This window comes from Pinus tabuliformis, chromosome 3_2 (genome assembly GCF_031772625.1).
Source record: "Pinus tabuliformis cultivar Carrire ecotype Pingquan chromosome 3_2, CPIR1, whole genome shotgun sequence".
In the NCBI taxonomy this organism is placed as follows: Eukaryota; Viridiplantae; Streptophyta; class Pinopsida; order Pinales; family Pinaceae; genus Pinus; species Pinus tabuliformis.
Genome location: NC_142302.1, coordinates 1,162,727,142 through 1,162,751,956, shown reverse-complemented (window position 1 = coordinate 1,162,751,956; position 24,815 = coordinate 1,162,727,142).

Sequence of the window (24,815 nt, the reverse complement as noted above, 5' to 3'; positions counted from 1 at the left end):
CTAACTTCTGACGTAGAAGGAAATAGAGTGACCCCTACTCCAAAATGGGTTGGAGTACTTGCTTGCGGATCTTCTACAATTTCCTCTATCGCAATCAAACCAGGTGGAAGAGGAAGACCGTCAGGTCCGTAAAATATTTCTGGTGCCGAAGAAGGGGTTGATTCGACAGCGACAGTTGTTTGAGGAGCAAGACTCTCTGAACCGGTCACAGATGGAACTGGTTCAGTAACGCAAGTATTTTCTCTCAGACTAGGATCAGTGTTACTGTCCCTCTGTGGCTGTTGAACTTCTTCAATAGAGGCAGGGTTTCCAGAAATGTTTGGAGTAACCGGAATCTCAGATGTTGTTGGAACACTTGTTCTAACTTTGATAGGAGATTTCGAACCAGTTAAACGAGTTTGCTTTGTCCGTACTATTTTCGATTCCGAAGACAAAGACGGTTGACTCGTAAGCCTCCGCGAACGACGGGGTTTCAATTGACTTTCTTCCACGATTGCGGATTACTCGATCAACCAAAATATAAAAGGGGAAAATGTGTTTCCGAATTGAATGAATTTTTTAGACGCTTTAGACACAACTTGCTTTTTCACTTTTAAAGAGTCGAGAAAAAGCTAAAGATGACTCTAGTCTCCTTCGATGTTTTAACGAGCCCGAAGTGACAAATGCTTGGATGGACTTTTTCTGTTATAGAGTCTGAAAAAGGCCAAAAGAAACTGCTCTGGAGTTCTAGGCAGAGGGTGTGCCAAACTTTTCGCAAAACCATAGAATACTTTTTAAGGTACGGGCGGTCGATCTTCCTGAATGCTGTGTTCAGTGCATTGCGATCAGTAGGGCAGCCGACACGGCTTCCTAAGGATAAAGGTTATATTCCTATAGGGGTCTCCCAATATATACGCGACGGTACGTGAGAGCACAATCCGTACTGGCGCTATCGTCCCTCAGGAGGAATCACCCACCTTCAACGAGATCGACAGTCACCAGGCTTTACGACGCTGGAACACGTCTCTAGCCTAGACCTCTATGTTGTGCGTTATGTTGCAAAGCGTTGTTAAGTTCATTCAGTTTATTTTAAGTTGATATTTTTAGAAGTTTGCCTTTCTGGATCACCACGAGATGTATGATACAATTCCTAAATGCAGTCTAAAGATGATAAGCAAGCTTTATATCTTTTCAACTTTGAAAATCCTAGCTACTAAGGGAAAAGAAAGACACCATCTTTTCTCAAAGAGCAATCAGCACACTCTAATGCACTTTTCCTAAATCAAGCATGCAAACTATCAAAAATGCAAATGCACAATGCAGGTGTTTGTTTTCCGCTTTCTTAGTATTGATGCCTACAAAGAAAGCTTTTTGTACAACTTTGAATTTGCTTTTAAATGACAAGTACAAACAAGTTTACTTTTTCGAAATTAGAAAGGGTAGAAGAGATTACAACACTTTACGACTTTCGAAATGAACACTTGTTTCGACACTTAAAAGAGACAAACTCAAACCAATAAGCAAAAGCAAATGTATAATCAACTGTAAACAGCCAATGAACTCTCTCCTAAGATCACAATCAACAGATCTGAATCAAGGGCTACAGGATGATTATTTCACTCATGCAAAGGAAAACTGTAAATGACGCCACAAACACATAAAAACACTCACAGTCTTTTTGTACAAAAGGAGGCGGAATTTAAGCAGAGAAAAGGAGTTATCAGACTGGTACCTATGCTGGTTACAGGCTGCAAAAAACAGAGATCAAAACAGGGCAACAGAGAGCAGAGAACCCCAGCTGCACAAGGCAAAACTGGATCAGCGCAACCTCAACACTGGGGTTTTGACATTCAGCGCAGGTGGCCTTCACGGGACCTGCGTTGAAATGCAGAATCCCTTCACAGGGTTCGCGCTGAACGAGAAACGAGAGTTTCTCACTGGGTTCTGGGTCACAGATTGCTAATTAATCAACGGTTTCAGGCCAAATCAAAACCACAAGCAAGGTACAATCAAAGGGATGCTTTGAGGGGGTACTAAGATCTATCACAAAGGATCATCAAATCATTTGTGAGTCCATTTTTCAGATCATAGACAAATCCAGTGATTGGATCAAGGCAGCAACTGTCTACTTTGCAACTGAGAATAGCAGAAGCAGTTCGATCGTTGCTGTTGAGTCTATGAAACAAACAATGATAGAGACACAAATAAAATGACTAAAACAAATCTTCCCCAGTGGAGTCGCCAATTTTTTGTGGGGAAAAATGCCTATGCAGGACGATCCTATCCACCTAAGGTGTGACAATGCCTTAGCAACAAACAGAGACAACTATTCTAGTATTCTTCCTTTATGAATTAAGAATGAAGAGAGATGGATAGACTAACTGGTGTCTTCCGTTTGTCCCTCGATCCAGCCTCTCTTCTCTTTGGGTGTTCCCAGCTACTTGCCTTCTCGCTCGCCCAGCTTCAACAGGTCTCTGCAAGATTACAAGAGAAGAACACTACACAAAGACATAGATTCATAATCATAACTAGTTCAGGATTAGAAGTAAACTAAACATACTAATGCAATCATACATCAAGAATACATCAGTATATAGGAGAAACCAAGATAGCTTTATTGATGAATAACAAGGTTCAGGAAGAGATACAACCCAGAGGGCTCCAATCCAGCATCTCCTTCCCAGCAGAATGGAATTCCTATCTTCACCTCCCTTCAAAGCATTAAGCACCCAATGATTCCAATCTCAAACCAACAGCAATTCTTTGCAATAACAAAATTCCAGCCTCTAGATCTCATGGAGGAGAGATCCATATATAGATGTTTGGAGAGAGGATGAGTCAGCTTGAGATCTGACTAGTGTCCTCTCCCTCTGTCAGTTCTTGATTCCACTTGGAGGTTCTTGCTTCCACTTGGAGATTTGGAACCTCTTACTCATCACCAGTCGAATTCCCTGAGGCAAGTGTCATTTTGGAAGCTTCCTGGGTTTTGACACCTTGAGAAATGAGCTTGCCATATGTCCACTCTCGCTCAGCGCAGGTAGCCAGTGTTGGCTTTGACATTCAGCGCAGGTAGCCAGTGTAGCCATTGACATTCAGCGCAGACAGTCAGTGGAGCCATTGACATGATCCTGAATTGACTTGTTTTGAGCAGTTTCTGGTGGAGAACTTCTGTGAATTGCTGTGGTTTGTTAGCCTTGTTCCTCTAGGGGTAGGAACAACATGTTTAGGGACTTTGGATCCCTTAGATTATGGACATTTCATGCTCAATGCTGTAAGGCACAAAAATATCTATAACAACCAAAGTCGACCAAATGAATGTGGTCCGTGAGGAATCACTTTTCACATCAACCTCAGAGTTAATAGCGTTTCCTGAAGTTGTGTCATCTGACGAACAACTTCGTGAAGTCCTGTGTATAGATGATTTACCATGGGAGGATCTCCATCATAGATCTTCGTTTTTACCTGAGGATGATCGTTTTGAAAATGATTTCTCATCAGTTTTTACAACTGAATATGTCAAGGAAGATCAGAATCCCATGAAACATCCAGATTCAGAGTTGAATTTGGGAAATATCTCTCGTACTATTCCCATTGACATTTCAGTCAAGCCTGAAATTGTTGAAAACATTCATATAGGTGCCTCGTGTACAGATGACGAAATTCAGACATACAAGGCCCTATTTCAAGAATTCTGCGACGTGTTTGCCTGGTCCTATGAGGAAATGCCAGGAATTGATCCCGCAATTGTTGTTCGTGAGATCAAGACTTACCCAGATGCTAAACCCGTCCGGAAATGTTTGCGTCAGATTCACCCACGAAAAGCTGCTGCAATTAAAGCAGAAGTTGAAAAGCTGTTGAAAGCAAGTTTCATTTATCCGATCCCGTTAACGGATTGGGTATCGAATATTGTTCTGGTTAACAAAAAACAGGGAACAATAAGAATATGCATCGACTATAGGGACATTAATCGAGCTTGTCCAAAGGACAACTACCCAACGCCCTATATCGATCAAATCATTGATGATTGTGCCAGCAGTGAAATATTTTCCTTTATGGACGGTTTTTCCGGTTACAATCAAATCAATATTCTACCTGCCGATCAACCAAAAACGGCTTTCATTTGTCCATGGGGGACATTTGCTTACTGCAAATTACCTTTTGGGCTTAAGAACGCCGGAGCAACTTTTCAAAGGGCGATGTCTTATGCGTTTCATGACATCAAACACATTGTGCAACCATATCTCGATGATTTGCCCGCTCATTCATTACATCAAGCTGATCACCTTGTTCATTTACGAGCAATCTTCATGAGGTGTAGGCATTATCGTATTCGGTTGAACCCACACAAATGTGTATTCTGTATAGAAGTGGGACGATTGCTAGGATTTGTAGTTTCAAAAGCCGGCATTCGCGTCGATCCCTCGAAGGTAGAAGCTATCATCAAATTTCCTCCTCCTTCGAGTCTTCGCCAACTCCAAAGTTTGTAGGGGAAAGCAAACTTTTTACGACGATTCATTCCTAACTACGCCGAGGTTACAAAAGGTTTTACATGGTTGTTGAAACAGAACGCTCAATTCTCTTGGGATGAGATAGCTCAGAAATCTTTTGATGCACTCAAACACACGTTGACCCATGCACCGTTGTTGCATCCTCCCAACTTCAACCAGGACTACTTTTTGTACCTTGCCGCCTCCCTTTCCACCATTGGAATGGTTTTAGTTCAGGAAGATGAATTCGGAACGGAACATGTGATATATTACCTTAGTAGGACGTTAAATCCCACTGAGCTAAAATATTCACATGTGGAGAAATTGGCATTGGCAGCCGTTCAAGATGTCTAACGTTTTCGTCATTACATTTTACTCCGTAAAACTACAGTCATTTCGGATTGCAACCCTATGATTTAAATTTTGACTAAACAATTGCTAGGGGGCAAGTACTCCAAATGGATTGTTATCCTGCAGGAGTTCGACTTGGAGTTTGAGAAATCTAAGTCTAAGAAATCTTTAGTTTTTGCAGAGTTAATGTGTGACTTCCCGCGTGCTGACACGGAAACTGTGGCAGAGGAGCCCATTACGGACGAATCTCTGTTTCTAATCAGCACTTTAGATCCGTGGTATGGGGATATCATCATCTATCTCCAGACCCAATCCTTTCGGCCCGAAGCTTCAAAGTCAGAACGTCAGAAAATTCGATTCCAGTCCCAACAATACAAAATTATTGGAGATACTCTTTATCGCCGTGGGGCAGACTCTATTTTTCGACATTGCTTAACTCATGAAGAGGCAGAAAGGGTTCTAAACGACTGTCACTCTGGAGCGTGTGGCCGTCATATGTCTGGGTATGCCACAGCCCAAAAGGTGTTGCGCACTGGCTACTTCTGGCCGTCCTTGTTTAAAGATTGTATTACTGCAGTCCGAAAATGCCACAACTGTCAAGTGTTTGATCGAAAGATGCGCGCTCCACCTGCCCCTCTCCACCCTATAATTTCTGTTGGTCCTTTTGCCAAATGGGGTATCGATTTTATTACATGTAACCCTCACTCGGTCGGGGGGCATGCGTATATCATCCTTGCGGTTGATTATTTTACTAAGTGGGCCGAGGCAATGCCTACATTCGAGGTAGACGGCAAGACAGCTGCAATTTTTGTATTCAATCACATAATTGCTAGGTTTGGTGTCCCACAAGCAATAATCACTGACCATGGGCGCCATTTTCGAAACGTTATGGTGACAGAACTTACAGGCCAGCTTGGTTTGCGTCACGATAGTTCAACTCCTTATTATCCACAAGCGAATGGTCTGGTTGAGTCTATCAACAAAGTTTTAGTTATCATGATCCGACGAATCATTGGTATTCATTGGTCGAATTGGCACAACATGTTATTTTCAGCGCTTTGGGCGTACCGAACCTCAGTGAAAACATCAACAGGGTTCACTCCTTTCCAACTAGTTTATGGTTTGGAAGTTGTGCTACCCATTGAATGCGAAATCCCGTCACTGCAAATGGCCCTCGAGTTACTTCCAGCTACTTCTGAAGAGCAGAAGCGTTTATTATACTTAGCTCAATTAGATGAGAATCGACGTGATGCCGCATTGGCAATCGAGACTCATACAAAACGAATGAAAGCTCAGTATGATCAAAATGTGACCCCTCGAAATTTTTCGGAAGGAGACCTAGTGTTATTATATGATCAAGCTAATGATAAATTAGGTGCTGGAAAATTCGTTCCTATGTGGCATGGGCCCTATATTGTCAAGCGAAAGCTAGCAAAAGGGGCCTATGAGCTGGTAGACTTTGACGGGGACTCTTTGGGTAAACCCAGAAATGGACTTTACCTTAAGAGGTATTATGCTTAAAAGATGGGTATGGAGATTTTAGTTAGGTTAGGTTTTTCTTTCTAGCTGGTGTGTTTGTTAGTTTAGACAGTGTGCTTAGCTTAGAAAGTGTGTTTTCGTCATTATTCTGGCTTATCTTGGTTTTACTCTTGATGATGCAGATGTCGATGCCTCTCCAAACATACATTGGTTTCGCTGATGGTGCTTGTCGTAGTACACGGAATATTTCTTCCGCAGCTTGGGTCATCTATTCGCCCTCTGACGAGTTAGTTTCTATGCATGGGGTAAGCCTCGGTCAAACAACAAACAACATTGCAGAATACAATGCAGTGATTGAGTTATTGTCTGAATCTATTTCATTTGGGATTCAGAGTTTGATAGTGAGGTTAGATTCTGAACTCGTTGTATTACAGCTTAATAGAGTATATGCCATTAGAAATCCAGTGTTATTAAGGTTATTTTTGAGAGTGCGTCTCTTGGAACGTGAGTTTGATTATATTGAATATCAACATATTCCAAGGTCTTTAAATACATTAGTAGATGCAATTGCTTCTCGAATGTTGAATAGACATTTGCAATAAACATACATGTAAATTTAAAATCATTCCATAACATGATTTATAAGATAAGCTGGTAATAATGATATATATAGATAGGAGTGTGTCAAAAAATACATCGTCTTCGATCATAGGTTGAAAAACACCTTATGATCGGCAAAAATGATAAGTACAAAAAAACAAAATGTCACATGTGTCTACAAAAACGACCATCCAATCACTGGTGATGATCTCTATATGACACCACTGCACGAGCCACCCTACACAAGAACCTCCTAAAAGGTCCTGGGACCCCGACTACAAAGCGCTGAAGCCTGATAGGAATATCATCTATGGTAGTCTCCGGTATGTCTGTTGTAAGACACTCTAGGTCATGCTCCAACTCAGCTAAAGTCTCTGTGGCCTCGTCCTGTGGGGTCGGTGCCGCTACAACTGGTAGTCTCCTCTCGAAAGGCCGGAGATTGGTTGGTCGACGTGGGCCTACATCTGCATTTTGAAAATTGTCACTGTCAGTTTTGAGACGATATAAAAACAAAAAAAAATAGATAGTTTAAAAACTTGTAGAAAATGAAGTTACCTGTATCATCCCATTGTTCTCCCGGTGGAAGAATCATGTCCGGATCTCCACGAAAATCAACTCCAGCATAAGGAAAATCCTGTATCGAAAAGACCTGGTCCTCTAACCAGTGAAAGTACTCCAGAGTAAATCAAACAACCTCTGTTCCCTCATCAGGATGACGGGCCATAACCGAAACCCATCGCATCAATTTGGGCTCTCGAGGAAGCCCAACACCAACAGTGAGTTGTTGTGGGATCAGCATCGGAACCCTCTCTAAGCCAAAACTGACAACTAAAGGCCCATAACCAAAAGTCTTCAGCTGCCCGTTTTTGGCTCTAGTTAGTTGGCCTTTTACATTGGCCAACACAGCATCACACCAGTTAAAAATGGTTCCTCGATAGCAATCAATCGCCATCCGCATCTGGGACCCAGTGGCAATGTGCAAAGCGGCAGCCCCGCAAAGTCTGGTAACTGTAAAGGCAATCACCATAAGTTCAGGTCGGGATATAGTTTTGATCTCTATCCCCTTCTCCTGGTTCTGAGTGTTACACCACTCTAGTCGGAGACTAGCGATGGACTGGCCACCCGGCCTAGTCCCAAATAGAGTCAAGTGTTCGCCTCTCTTGGGCAAACCAGTGAGAAAGTAAATATCTGAGGGCTCTATCTCGAGCTGGTGCCCTCCAAGGTAAAAACATTGGTCCTGAACGTTCCACATTTCTACCATCCATTCCAGAAATCTCACTTGGGCCCTCATGCCAAGTATGGCCCAGTATTTATAAAGGCCGCATGCCTCCAAAGCATCAATTGACGGTTGATGATTAATGGCGGCCAAATCAACATATTCGTGCTCTCTCTCGCACCAATCAAGCATGGTGGGCAATCTACACACCAAAAAACATCTGTTAGATTCAATGAAATCAAAAAAATTTGGTCCTTTTTGAAGAAATTGGGGTTTGAAAACTCGTTTTGCGGGGTACGCACCCCGCCTTTAGGAACAGAGCGTGGGTATGCAGGTTCCTTAAGGCAAGGTGCGTACGCCCGGCATTTTCCCAACTGAGAAAATTTCGGGGTACGCAGGTCACCAGTGGAGCATCTGCATACCCCGAAAGGCAGATCTTGAAACCCCAAAGCCTCCAAAAAATGAAACTAGGGCCTAAAAATGAATTCCAAACGGATGAAAATGAAGAGGAGGATGTTGTAGAATACCTGAAAGAGACGGCGTTCGATTCCGACGGTCGGATTCTCCGCAATGTCCATGGGAAGTTTCTTGCCAAAAGCCCTCTTTCTCTCCTCAACAGTAAAATGGTAAAAATGAATTGGTAAAAGCCCTTTTTATAGGTTTTTTGGGTAAATAAATGGTAAATTTGTTTATTTTTCACCATGAAAAGGTATTTTTCAAAGTATTTTTATCTATCGTAAACAGGTATGAGTAATGTGTTGGTTTTTGTGCAAGATAAAGGATTTTCAGGGAAAATTGTCATTTTCTACAAACAAAAACATCAGAGTCATCTTTAAGCCCTTTTCTGACTCCTAAAACATGAAAAGATTGCCGAGCGTTTCTTTTACACTCATTAAAACGGAATTAAAAGATGGTCCTCTTATAGCCCTTTTCTGACCGTAAAAACATGAAAAGATTGTCGGATTTTTTTCGTTTCAAATTCGATATTGGAAATAAAACGACGTGTCCTTGATCGCTTTTTACTTTTCAGGTCAAAGACACTAATCATGAAAGTACTCCTTGGTCGTAAAGATCAAGCGGTTCTCTCAAGTATTATTTTATACTTTTTCGGGCTTGGGAGACACAAACTTATGAAAAAGGTCAACCCTGGAGTCTTCTTAAGTTTTTCAGACTCTCTAAAACTGAAAAACGCCGAGTTTCTCCTATACTGGACTCATTAAAATTTCACAGTAAAGGACCTGTTCGATTACAAACAGGAACGGACCACTCCTTCTTAGGGTTCGAATCTAAACTAAGTTGGACTCATCTGAAGGATGAGCTTATAATCAAGCAAATGTTATCCTCCTCAAGCTTGTTAAAAAATAAAGAGGTACTTGCTAGAAATGGTGGGGGAAAAGAGAGAAAAATGAGCCTATTTGTTATCCTTTGTCTCAAAGAAACCTTATCACCACTCTTGAACACGACACTTTTCATTCACCTGGGTTGGGAAATCCTTTGCCTCACAGTTGATCAAACCACATTGAAAGTTTTCAGCCGGGTATTAACTTTGGGTCAATTGTCACCAAGCCATCTGTTGTGTCGTTATGTGTTCAAGAGGTCACTTCAAATAAACCATTCATCTACAAAATACCTGTCATCCATCTTGACCGTCCCTGAGTCAGTCCTTACAGCTACATTTCTTCAACTTGATTTATGATTTCATGTTGTAGGCTTGCCTACAACGGATCGCTTTCTATCGACATCAGCACATTATCTAGAAAGATGATCTAGAAATCGTCAGTACCTTGAAATCCGCATGCATCAATGGCAGATTTCTCGCCTTCGACGACAGTTTACATCATTGACTTTCGATCGAAGGATTCCGTGACATGTTTGACGTCAGCACATTCATTCACATCTCATGGATTGTACTGGGTACTTTGAGAACCATTGACATCACTGGTGGTCTCTCTCACACTTGTTAACAGTTTACATCATTGACTGGTAATCAAGTGGTTTCTACCATGCTCGACATCAACTCATTTATTCGCATGGATAGAATCGTACTATTTCGGGAAGTAGAAATGAAGACCCTGGATCTAGTTTCCACCATCCAGGCTGCGAGGAGTTTTGTATTCATTATATAGTAGACTAATTATAAACATATGGTTGTGTCCATACTGTGTCTACATGAGTCTATGATTATGATGTACTGCGAAATCATTCCTGTATCAGAGCAGTAGTTAGTTTGTTAGTTAAAGTTTTTGATCTGAGTATGGGAATGCCTACCTCAGCGATGATATGATCTCATACATGTATTTTGTGTTGAATATTTGCAGGTTCCGACTGGGCTCTCCACAAGATAATCCTTGAAATGATAAAGTACTTCACCCTTCCTAGATGATATGAAACCCTAATCTACTACAGGCTTCGCACTTTAGGGGGCAATCTGTTACACTAAAATTTGTCACCATGACTATTTGCAGTCAGTATGGCTCCATCAATAGTCATATTGTCCTCCTTGGCAAGTCTTATACCTCTGCTCCTCATGTCAAACTCCAAAAAAGAGAGAAAGTCCTTAAAAGTCAATATAACTCTGGTTACACAGTTTCTCTTAGCCTTACCTGCGTGTACGCACCTCAAGTTCATAAAACCTGCGTACTTGTACGCTGTGTCTGTAAAGGGGTGGCTGCGTACTCCTGTAAAGGTCAAAAGGCGCAAGTTTCACTTCAAAAAATTTACTTGTGGTCGATTCTAGAGCATTCTAGAAGATGGTTTGACGTGGATTGAGCGCCTCCAGATGGTTCATGCATCCCAATGAGAGAGGAGCTTATCCCATGAAGAGGGGAGCTATCCCATTGAAAGAGGGGCTTATCCCATTCATGGTGGACCTGATTAACTTCCTCCAAAGCACTATAAATACAGGCATTGGGCCAGAGGGAGGGGAGGTTGAAAGCTGAACATTCCTAAGGGTAGATGCTGCTGAAATTAGGACTCCCTTATAGAGCTTGAGAGGAGAGATTCCAATCCTTTCCTAGCTTCATTTGGAAGTGGGTGAGCTGATCAAAGTAAAGGAGAACTCTTGCTGGACCCTGGGAGGGACCTGCACAACACCAAGGCACTGGTTGTAATGGTTTCTTTTGTTTCCAATTAATACAATTAAGTTCATTTTTCTCAACAAGTTGTTCTATATAATTTGTTTCATATACTCCTTGGTCTTTATGATGAATATGTTTTATTATATGAGTTATTCAAGTGATATGTAATCGTTTGCTTGTTAGTGAATGCAGGCTTCAAGGAGAAGGAGCTCATCTGGATTAGAGAGGCTGGACTACAACAAACAAGCGTTGGACTAAAGGTAAGCCTTAAACACCTGGTTGCTTTTATTTTAAATGCATATTTAGGGAAATATAGTGCTTGATTGTTTTGTTTGTCACTAGACGACCTTTGGTTGCTAGGGAGGTCGGTTTTGTCCGCAAAATTGACTCTTTCCGCATGACAGGTGGTGTGCATGTCGAGTTGCAGTGCTGCTGAGTGATGGATGTCCTCTTGGTGTATCTCATTGGTGTTCACTTGATGATGCATGTGCATGTTACTTCTTTACTTGTACTTTGGCATGCTTGACATGTTCATCCATTTGTGAAGTATTCTCCTCGCTTGCATCATCCGTTCTCAAGAACATCTCCTCGCATGCATCATTCGTTCGTCTATTTGCAAAGACATCTCCTTACATGTACTTTCCTTGTTCATCTCATCTATCGTCATGTCATGTCTTATTCATATACATATATATGCAGTCACTCATGACGAGATGACATCAAATCCATAAACCTCCTAGTCTACCATGATGCATGGTCGTTCACTTTCGGATGCAGGTGACCGAGAGAGAGGACAAGGCTATGAAACTTCGCAAGGAAAGTTTCAAGATGGGATGTGGGCTCTGGGCATTGCTGGTGAAAATTGCGCAAAGGTCACTGGGAAAAAAGATGGACAATCCAAATCAATAGTGACTATCTACGTGATCTGGCTCGGCTGAGGGACAATCTGTGAGCTAGCTGCGGGCTGCGAGAGGCTTGGTAGCAAAAAAGTGCAATTCTTGAAGGGAGCTGGTAGTAGGTTGCTGGGTTGTTGGAGACAAAAATAGTACAATTGCTAGGAGGCTGACCTACTAAACACCTCTACACAGTTTCTGAGTTAAGCGATATTCTGGGTAGTTGAGGGGCTTGCTTATGAAATCTACACAGTTTTCTGGGTGGAGAAACTGGTTGGCTGACAGACTGGCTGGCTGGAAAAACTATGCCATATTTTTAGGGAGACAGGGATGGGCGCTTGGTGTCTATCTGGCCTGTCTGTGCAGTTTCCTCAGTCAGGGGAGAGGGAAAGGTCTACAGCTTCTGTGCAATTATTGAGGGGAGTAAGTCTCGGGGTAACTCCACGGTCAAACTCTCTGATTGACCAGTAGGAGGGTTGGTTGATCAACTTGTGGGCATTGCAGATTGAAATGGCTTGTTTGACACTTCTGCACTTTTCTGGGTGATAGTCAGTTGATTCAATTGCAAGGTGGAGGTCAGGGGTGATCCGATCATCAGAACTTCAGCAAAATGACTAAGTGTGTGATCGAGTGATTTTTTTCATGCGCAACCTTGTAAACACACACCCAACATGACTTGAAGACAAGACACCTCAAACCATCAAGACAACATATGCTCAACATGACTGACCAAGGGTGTGAGCGAAAAGTGTGACGCTTGTGATAGATCGTGGAACGCCATGACAATGCTTGTGCAACAGTGCATACAACTTCATGTGTGAGTGCAACATATGTTCACATAGCGAATACAACATGTACACATGAAGCGAGGACCTTGTGCATGACCAGAACATGGTAGCAAGTGTGGCATTGAGACCAACATGAAAAAAGTTGTCCATTGAATGGTCAAGAAAAGAGGGTGCAAAGACTCGCACGAGCCCATGGGTTGAGCTCGAGTGCTTGCAAACATCAAGTAGAAATCCAAGGGAGGCTCGGAAATTGGATGCAAGCCAAAATTTTGGAGGGTGTTGTAGCCGCTACAACACTTGGTGACACACTGGTAGAATTCCAGCTCCTTTGTTTTGGTTCATTGACAGATAGGGACTTGGTCATTCATGGAGTATTGAAATGTTGTGTGGGTTACTTCAGATTTCCCACATACCCTATGGATAGACATGGTTCACCTTTTTCCAACTCAATCAAACACAACAAAAGTTTCATCTTGATCATAGTGTTTCGAAATCGAGAAAGTTAGTTTGGGTCACGAGTTAAAAAATTCAGATTATAAGTTTTCATCTCTGGTGTTGCTCCGCTACCAGCAGGCTTGGATAGTACCCCGGCAGAGTCAAGCAGGAACACACACATTTATCCACTGCTAGTGAGCCAGGTCAGTACCCCGGTGGAGTTGCATGCTTCACCTCTCTGTGCAGGAAGCCTTTCTCTTCTTTCGCCTTCATATTTTTTAAAGAGGACTGTGCATAGGCACTTATTTATTTTGGGGCAGAAGAGGGATCATGGCTTATTGAGAGAAGAGTAGGTAGCTCCTTCAGAGAAGCATATAAGACCTCTGACATAGTTTTTCTCATTTATATTTCCCCTTCTTTATTTCTACTGGTTGGATGAGCTTGATCACACAGAGCAAAAGACTAAGTACATGCATGGGGTTTCCTAGTGTGGACATAGGTTCATGGTTGGACCCAAGATTCCAATGTAGATGGCTCGTATTTTCATCAGTAATTCATTAGCCGAAAATTACAGCCAAGAACAAAGAATACGAGCACAAGACTGGACAAGTGTTGCAGTGTCACAAGTCTCTTCAGATCTTAGCCACATACTCATTCAAAAGCCAGAACTCAGTATAGGGCAGTACTTATTTACAAAACGAAATATAGCAGGTACTAAGACAACCAAACAAATGAAACAAAAATAGTAAGCCAAGAAAACAAAGCAAAAACAACAAGCTGTAAGCAGACTATGTAGATGGCGCGGGGCGTGGCCCGACCTACTGAAAATAGTGCTTGACATCTTGGTCGTTGACAAGAAGGTTGTCAATCCTCCCGTCAAGTGATTGCAGATGGTATGTGTGTGGACCAAGCTTCTCATGGACTCTGTATAGACCAATCCACGGGGATTGGAACTTTGTATTCTTTCCTTTGTCTTCATGGGGTTTATCCAATTTCAAGACTAAGTCACCAACATCAAAGTTATCTTTCCCTGCAGACTTCTTGTCGAACCATCTCTTGATATGGTTCTGGTGGAGTGTAAACTTTTCTTTTGCTTTCATCCTTTCTTCCTACAGTTTGTGAAGTGTATCCATCCTACACTGAACTAGCATGCAAGGCTTTCCTTGGGATTCTTGAGACAACTGAAGCGCAGGCAAGTAGATGTTGGGTGGTAGGATGGCTTCTTTACCATAGACTAGGAAGTATGGTGAGGTATTCAGAGAGGGTTTGGGTGTTACGTGGTCATCCCATAAAGCATTCGTCAAGGCAGAGTGCCAATTATGTTGCTCAGAGTAAATGGTCTTTTTTATTATACGGATAAGGTTTTTGTTCGTGGATTCTGTGAGACCGTTTCCCTACGGGTAGTAGTTAGATGAGTGTTTCAGCATAATACCATTTTGTAATGCAAAATCATAAAGCTTTAAAGATGAAAAGTACGTTACATTATCAAACACAAGTGATACCAAAATTCCAAAGCATGAGATGATGTTCTGTTAGAGGAATCTGATGACCTCCTGGCCGTTCACTTGCTTGAGAAGAACTGCTTATGTCCACCATGTGAAGTAATCAGCTATTGTAAGAATGTACTGGTGTTGTTTCAACGAATGTGGGAAAATTTTCCCGATGATGTCTAGACCCCATTGTTGGAACGGTTCAGTCACTGCAACAGGGTGTAGTAGGGTTGTTGACCTTCACATTCTGTTGGTGCATTGTTGACAGACCGGGAACCTGCAGGCTTAAGCATGTGCATCCTTGAATAATGTGGGCCATTAGAAACCCGCTTGCATAGCTTTGTGCATAGTGGTATTTCCCACAAAGTGACCCCCAGCTGGTTCGTCATGCAGATCTTGCAAAACCTTCTCTGATTCATGTGCCTCCAGGCACTTGAGCAATGTTTCGTTGCTATGCTTTCTGTAAAGTACTTCGTGCAACAACCGATAAGCTAAAGCTTTGATATGCAATGCCCTCTTTTGTATGATGGAAAAGTGAGAGGGTATGGTGTCGTGCTCAAGGTACTAGCACACATATATTTACCAAGATTTTCCCTTTACAGTGGGTGGTGCTCGCACTACATCATACATTTCAATTTCCTACTCCCAACTGACGAGATCTTCTTCTTCCTCCTGTGCATGTACTGCCTCAGCTGCGAGTCTGTAGAGACCATGACCCTTGATTATGTCAACTGCCTTGACGTCAAGATCATACTCTTGCAATCCTATCATCCAGTTCACACGTCATTCACCCAGTGCTTGATGTACAAGCACTGATCAGGATGTTGGGTGAGGCACATACCCCCTGCAATGGTTCTTCAACAAGTAGGGTCTGAAGTGTTTCACTGCCTTGTATATTGCATATGCTTGCTTGTCAATGGTGGGGTATTTTATTTTGGGTCCCTGCATGCTTGCGCTCATGAAGGAGATGGGACATTCATTGTTCAACTCATCCTTCTGAGTGAGAACTGCAGCAAGCAAGTTATCGGAGGCGAAGGTGTATAGCAGGAAGTCTTTTTTGAAGTTTGGGTTATAGAGTGTAGGCGCTTCTGCAATAACCTGCTTGATACAAGTGAATGCATACTTTTCCCTCTTTCCCCAGCTGTATAGTGCAGTCACTTCTATAGTAACCTGCTTGATACGAGTGAATGCGTACTTTTCTCGCCTGCCCGAGTTGTAGACTGCATCCTTCTTAATCACGTCTTGCATTGGTTTGACTAGTTGCACATAATCTGAGATGAACTTCCGAAGGGAGTTTATTTTTCCCAAGAAGGACTGCATTTCTTTCTTGTTGGCTGAGTGAGGGATCTGGGTGATATTCTAGACCTGATCTAGATCAACCTTGATCCCGCTCTTAGAAACAAGGTGTCCAAGGAGGTTCCCCTCAGACACTGAAAATATGCTCTTTTTGGGATTCAAGGAAATCTCGTATTTCTGGCATCGCTCAAAAATTTTCTTCAGATGGCATATGTGGTCTTCCCATTTTCTTGAAAACACAGTCACATCATCGAGGTACACCACTACACTTTGTCCGATGAGTCCGCAGAAGGTGATGTCCATGGTGCGCTGAAAAGTCGCACCTGCATTCACGAGCCTGAATGGCATTCGTCTGTACGTGAACGTACCCCACTTTGTACGAAAGGTAGTTTTCAGTCTATCAAGTTCTACTACCAGGACCTGATTATATCCTGAAAACCCGTCAAGTAAGGAAAACATTTGTGCCCCAGATATTGTTTACAAAATGTGCTCCATAGACGGCACGGGGTAGTTGTATTTATCTGAGGCGCAGTTCAAGTTCTAGAAATCAACACACAAGAATATTTCCCTGGACTTCTTTCATACAGGAACAAGTTTTGAAACCCAAGTAGAATGATGAACATTGTATATGATATGTGCATCCAATAGCTTGGTGAGCTCTTTCTGTATGAGGGGTACAAGTGATGGATGTACTTTCCTCATCTTCTGCTGATATGGCTTGACCCCTTCTTTGATCGGAATGACGTGTTGGATTATTCATGTGTTGTAAGTTCCCAAATCATTATATGTCCACGTAAACACATCCCAGTACTATTTGAACAAGCGTACAAAGGCTTGTCACTCTTGCTGCATGCAACACGTACCGAGATTGACAAACTTCGGATCTTGTTTTGTTCCCAGGTTAATTAATTCATGCATCATGGTAGAGTTGTGGGTTTTACTATTCCTTGGTCCCTGAAAGCATTCTTCCAAGTCATATAGCTTTTCCAAATATTCCACACCCTTAGGGATGACGTGGCCTTTCTTATCACCAACTTCAGCTTGCAAAGACTTCTCGTGCTCATCTTCACCTATCATTGTATCCTTGAAGGTATCAACATTGGCCATGAAATGTAGTAACTGTTGATCATCATCAAACACACGTAAATTATTTATGTTATCTGGGATATACAGTCTATACAATAGATCTCTAAAAAAAAATCTTAGAAACTAGACTGAGAACATAAAATAAAAATTAGTTACAACTCATGATTTTTTCGTAGAAAAAGATGTATAATTGTATTCATCGAGAGAAGAAAAAATTAAATTTTATATATGCGCCAAGTGCATTCCAGTGCGCAATCACCATATAAAACCAAGAACAATGCAAGACTACAAAATCTAGGCCATAAGACAATGAACAAAGACAAGAACCAGGCATGCAAGCCTGCTGAAAAAACCCTTAAGGGAGCAGCATTAAAAAGCCATGCAGACCCAACGAAGAAAGCTCAGAAAGAGCACCAGGAAAAACTTGACTACCAACATCAAGGCATTATGTCAAGGGTCAAGGGACCTAGTAGAAAAGAAAGGAACAAAAATGGGGCAAGGTTAGCCAACAGAAACCCAAGGAACTAGGAGGATCTATGAGGAAATCCTGATGGCCACAAAACCCCAACATAAAAATGGCATAGCCACAGAGACAAACCCATAATAGGTAGAATTTAACAAATCACAAGGCATAGAGTAAGCCCATCCAAGATGTCAAATCCAACACCTAGGGCAACAACAAGAACCCTCAATGACAGGAAATGAGCAACGAATCCTAGCAGGAATTCATAATGTCGACCCCTAAGATATAAAACACAAACGTAGATTGGGACCAACAAAGGGGTGGTAGATAGGCGGAAACATAGAGAGACCTTGGACCACGGAATAGAGAGCATCCATGAAGAACTCCGATGAAAAACACCATGCCCAGAGACCCACAAAAAGGCACCCATGAACAATTGCAACACATACAAAAGGAAAACACCGTAGCGATCCAAGGAAGACACAGAGGCATGAACCAGGGATGAGGCAACAAGGGTTCTAGATGCCTCTCCCTGCTCCCTAAACTCCTCTTACCCACTCCAACTACCCATCATTTATAGTTCAAGATAGGAAGAGAAAGTATATTCAAATAACATTGTCACCCTCATTGAACAAAAAATTGAAAAAACAATTGTTGACATGCCTATTTAAGATTGTTCTTATTGTTGTTTAAATTTCTATGGAAAAGATGTTGTAACAAATAAACAAATCGATTTTCAAACAAAATATGTTGAAGCTAGTGACATGGAACTGATACATAATACATTTACATTCATTGTCAAAAATCCTTGGATCATGACGAGATTCCCATATTTTCATGCCCTCAAGAAATTAAACGCAATAAACATATCCACATTGTATGTAACTAACTTATTTATAATAACGTTGAGTATCAATGCGCTTACAATTCATGCAAATTAGAGAACTAGTTCAAAAATATAGAGGTCAACAAATGGGTCTAATTAGAGGTATAATCAATTTTCCCGCTAACACGTCTCAAATTCATGCACTATCCTGTGACATAAAAGAAATTGATTCAATCATTGTGGCAATAAAAAGAATACTCTGCTACAAAAGTTCTTATGCTTATGGTCATGTTTCGTTGCATGTGGTCATGAAAGTGTTGTATCGCTTATTGAAAACTAGGCTTTATCAAATGGAGAGTATTTTCATAAATGACAATTGGAAGGAAACTTTTCTAGAGGCCACTGATATCAATGACAACAATGAAGAGCTAGTGACAAAAACAATGTTGAATGGTTTCATGGAAGCATATATTATTTATGATCTTCAAAATAGTTAGTTGAACATTGTCCCCCGTGAGGGCTATATGCCATTGGGAATTTTCCAGGACAAATATTCCAAGGAAATGAGCTTCCCTACACTTTTCTATGGAGAAAAATGTGCAGATGATATTACAAAATATTTACATATCAAAAAATTTCCCAATGGGAAATATTGCACAAGGACCATGACTTTGCATACCACATCAAAAATTTGTTTTACAAGGTAATATGCATTATACTTAGACAAGTTCTCAACTATATTTGGGTAAGAATAAGAAAGGGACAACTAAAGGGAAGAAAGCTACTAGCAAAGGATGTTAATTCAAGGCCAAATTTAGATCATATTCTTAAATTAGAAATTGGTTACATGGATCTAAGAACAATTTACACATCTCCATATTACTTTCTTGGTTTATGTAGGAATGTTTATGCAATGATATGACAATTAGGCCCAACGAATTTTTTTGTTTCCTTAATTTGTGGTGACCATGGTTGGAAACCATTGGTCAATGTGGTGCAGGTTATAAAATGCAAAAGAAACCCTTATACTGACAATGAGATAACAGAAAACACAATTCATAACTTATTAAGAAATGATCCAGTAACTTGTGTATGTTACTATAGCAATAGGATAGGTTCCCTATGACAACTAGTTTCCCATGATAAGAAGTATTCTGGTGAATTGCAATACTAATTTTTTGTAACATAATTCGAAAACAGAGGAATTCAACATGACATTCCGTTGTTATGGAAAAGAATGCTTCAGTCTATGGTAGAAGAACTAATGTTGAGATAGACTAGTTTGTAGGTAGATATTTGTCTTGTGATTCACGGGTTCTTGTAATTTGCGAAGAAAACGAAATATAAAACAAAGCACATGTACAAAGCACAAAAAAAATTTAAAAAAAAAATAATGAGTAGATGAATACTTCCCTAAACATGTTCATGAGCAAATTTTATTGGAATAGATTTGAATCATTATTTTGCTGAGAAGGAGTAAAGACTCATTTCTCGCTTATTTTTCTACCTTGATTATTGAAAGAAAAACTTAAATAAAAGCAATCTAAATGAAACTAATCCTACTTCTAATAAAGTAGACTAAAACTAAGTAAAATCATACTTCCAATGGAGCCATTCCATTAGCTTAAGCCCTGAAATAAAAAAACACATCAAAAAATAGTAATAGAAATAAAATTAAAATATTAAAAGAAAATGTCAACCTGTTATGTACATGAATTTCTAATCATTTCAGTAACATAAACTTATCATCTATAGGAAACCTTGCTAAAAATGAATTTTTCAACCACATTTCAATCTTGTCATGAAAACCATTATGTAACTGTTGAAATGAAATCATGGTTGGAATAGCATTTTGTTGAGAAATGTCATGAATTTTTCCCTATAGAGACAAGTTAATAGTATGTACAAAAGGAAGAGTGCTAGAAATATTCTATGTGATTGAATTTTCCAAACAATTCTCAAATGGATCATAAAATGAGAATAGAAATTTAATGCATCTTATAAAAGATCATTGGATAAATAAAATAGTTGGTCAAACTGTGATGTTACACTTTCAAGCGTTGATTCTTGTGGAAAATGTATTTGAGAAGGAAAAATGAATTAATATGACATGAACATCAAATAAAATTGAAAGATTAGAAGCTCTTGATGCTCATGACTAAGGTCTTGAAATTCATTTTCACATTGATCCATTAACGCACTCGGTGAGTGTTCAACACTTGATTGCTCAATATGCTAGCATAAGATATCCAAGAATCAAAAAATAAAAGAAGTATACAAATATGAAAATAACCATAATAAATGAAGCATAAATAATAAAATTACATCACTATTTACACTATTGTTACAAAATAATTGGTATTTTTTTGGAACAATGTCCTCCTCACAAGTGTCAGCTGAGATATTACCATAAAAACTATTATTGGCATCTACTTGTGAATGAAAAGGGTTCTCTAGACTATGACCAAGAATGAGAACTTGAATAATGTCAAGATCAATAATTGGAATAGATTTATCTTCAAGAATATTGGATTCATCATGACACTTTGGTAGTTCAATAATTTGTAGTGATATCAATAAGAGAAGATCCCTCAAGTTGAAATATGGATTGATTTTGAGTATCAAGAACAAGAGAATTTAATGATTGGTTGGATAACTCAATATTATCAAATGAAAAATCATCATCATAAATAACTTGAAATTGTCCTTTAGTATTCCCTTCATTTTTATAAGACACGTTAGTACAAAAAGAAAGATTGAATGAACTTCCAACAAAGTTGAAAAGGTGATCATTTAATAATTTTGTGTTAATCAAAACTAATTGGCAATTCATTATTTATAAAATTTATAATAGCTACTCTATTTTCTAGGATACAATTGTACAAGGATGAATTGATGGATTATTATCAAATGAATTGTTAACAAAAAGATTGGGATAGAGGGAGAAATGATTATCTGAAGAAATGAACTTGAAATTTTCTCGGCCCGTAAAATCTCGCTTATTTTCCATAATGCAAATTTACAATTCTTCATTATGTATTTGGATTACCGTACTTTCTTGAAGATTAATGTTGGGATGCCCCAAACTTTGTAGTTGATCATTAATTCCAGCATGAGAAAACTCAGAAGTATTTGCAACACATTGCACATTGTTGGAACTTTCAATTTGCATTGTTGGTTGTTGATTTGATTGTTGAATACTGTTTGTTGATTTTGTTACTTGCTGATTTTCGGAAAAATTATAATCATCATATTTATTAGCAGTTAATTCTCCAATAGTAGCATGATTTAAATAATTCTCCAGATCAGCATTATTTATGTTAAATGTGCTTATGCTTCCCTGAGAAAACTAATTAGCAATTCCTGCATTTTCTTCTTGAAGAGAGTCGGTCATGTTATTAGTAACAATAGGCTCTTCAATAGTGACAAATGCATTAAGAAAAATAATATCTTTAGGTTCATTATAGCTATGATAAATACAATAGTAAAAATGTGTTGAAACAATTCGATCAATTCGATTTGAAGGGGTAATTATTGCGCTTGAAATTGTAAAAAAAAATAATTTAAATTTGATAACAAAATTTTCAAAAGGTTCCTCTTTAAATCTACGAAGACTTTTAATTTGACTACATTCCTTGTCAGAATCGTAGTTTTGAAAAGTGTGGATGAACATTCATGTAAACTCATCACAAGTATGTAAAGAGGAAACTAGCAGTGATCGACACTAGTTTTTAGCTAAGCCTGTCAAGGTAAGAGTAAATATCCTGCAAATCACACTTTCATCAATATCATAATTATTACAATTTAAAATAAATTGAAGAACATGATCAAAAGCAAAAACATTCTCCTTACCATTAAACTTTGTTTTTGAAAAGAGCTTTACTACCTTTATTGGATTGGTGGTAGCTGAGACTCTAGTGAAGCAAATCCAAATAGGAAGTTTATAAAGGGGCATTGTAAATAGATAAAACTTTTAAAATACAAGTCTCTAAAAACGACTACTTGTCGGTGCCCATCCTTCTAGTGCCAAAATTTTTGATAGCCAAAAATGATTGTAATCAACAATGGGGAGATCACCAGGTCATGGCCCCAATTAAGCCCTTATATGTTTGGGATGGTGATTCTGACTGGTTCAAATGGATCTTGTTACACTAGCTCTCCCTGTTAACTTGCGATGTCTCTAATTCCAATTAACAAGAAGAGGAAATCATAATTACCCTCTTGTAGTGCACATGCAATAAAGAAGTCCTTAATCTTACATAAGGGCTCAGCCAAGCCACCTGATGAGCCCCAGTATTGCTACAAGAATGTTGTAACTCCCAAGGCTAGCAACTTAAATTATCAACCTGGGGTTTGTACAAAATTAAGAGGGGTCGGCACTATATGTGAATTAGACACCTTCCTCTTCATAGTCTGACTCCCTTTGATGCAAGTGAAATAAGGCAATGAACCAACTTAAAATGAGAAAATATCTAGGTAATAGGAATAGTAATATGAACCTTAAAAAGGCTATTCCCGGGTTATTCCTTACCAAAATTGATTCTCGACACCTAGGAATAACCTTTTTCTACCGATCGAGCTTTGTATTTCTCCACCTTTCCTTCTACATTCATATTCTTCTTAAACACCCATTTGTTGTCAATGGATTTCCTTCCATCCGAAAACTCCATCAGATCCCAACCCTCTTTTTTGTGCAAAGATGTCATTTCATCAACCATGGCCTCTTTTTATAGTTTTTCATCCAACAAATCTACTAATTCCCTGATAGTTCTGGGATCATCATCAATAATAGATAAAGAAAATTCTGAACAGAAAGAAGATTGACTATACCTTTCTGTTTGCCTTCTTTCTTGAACTGATCTTCTCATAGTTGGAGTTTGTGGCTCTTCATCTTTTGATTTCTCTTATGTTGTAGAATTTGATTCTTCCTCCTTTAGTTCAAACTCTATCTTCTCAAGTTCCTTTGGTAGGACTTCATGTTTAATAACATATTTCACCTCTCTAAACACCACATATTAGTTGTACACAACCTTCCTTGTTTCTAGGCTCTAAAGCTTATAACCTTTTAAACCATCCATATACCCAATAAAGATGCACCTTTTATATTTACAATCCAACTTTTTTCTTTTCTCCTTTGGAACATGTACATATGCATCACAGCCAAATACCCTCACATGTGAAAGAGAGGGTTTCGTACCAGTTCATACCTCTTGTGGAGACTTATCCTCCAACATTGATGAAGGTGATCTATTAACTAGGTAACATGTGTTGGGTGTAATATAGGTGATAAGCCTTGGTATTGCAACAAGAATGTTGCAACTCCCAAGGCTACTAACTTTAATTATAAACCCGAGGTTCGTACAAACTTAACAGGTATCGGCACTATATGTGCAACATATAATGTGTCCTTCCTTTTCTATCATGATGTAATGGATTGCATGTACTGAAATCAAATCCTAAACTAATTGCAAAAAACAAACTGCTCGAAATGGAAACCCTAACCTATTGCAAGAATAAATTACAAGGAAAGAAACATATTCTAATTGCATAAAGATTATGAACTATATGTAAAAGAAACCTAACTCAACCCTATTTATCACATGTGATGATTTAAACTAACTGAGCATGGAATCTAATCTAGGGATTATTAATTGTTGCATGCATGTGCTAATTAAGAAATAAAAAGAACTATTTTTCTTTATCTTTTCATTTTATAAATGCAAATGCTAATCTTTCCTTGTTCTTTGGCAGGGGAGACAGGTGTGGAGGAAGAGGGGTACAATGGTTTTTATGGCTTGGAGGTCAAGTAGAGGCCTAATCCGAGCTTAAATGATGATTTTTCTCAATTTGGACTCAAAACGGGCTACTACTGGATTTCCTACATGATGTCTATAGGATGTCTACAGGATGTACTAGTTCCTACAGGATCCCCTGTTTTATTACAAAAGCAGGCCAAAAGCTTAGGAAGTGGTCTAGAAGGTGGAATGGAGCTTGGGAAAGGTGGATAATGGAATAATAAGGCATGGAGGTGGTGGACACTACCTAGAACTCAAGCAAGGGCTTCAAGATGGATGGATTTGCTAAATGGAAATGGCAATTTTTGCTTATAAAACAAGAATTCGGATTGAGATTTTAGTGGATTTTGGCGACATGGGTGGATGAGGCTTGGATGAGGTGAATGAGATGAGGTCTCCCTGAAATTTAGAATCTCCTACAACAACACACATTATTGTCTGCATCTATCCACAAATTCATCTATACATGGGAAATATTTATTAAATAATGGAAAATTACTAGTCTAAAATCCAGAAATTTGAGAACTAGTGAGCTAGTAAATCTATCAAATGCC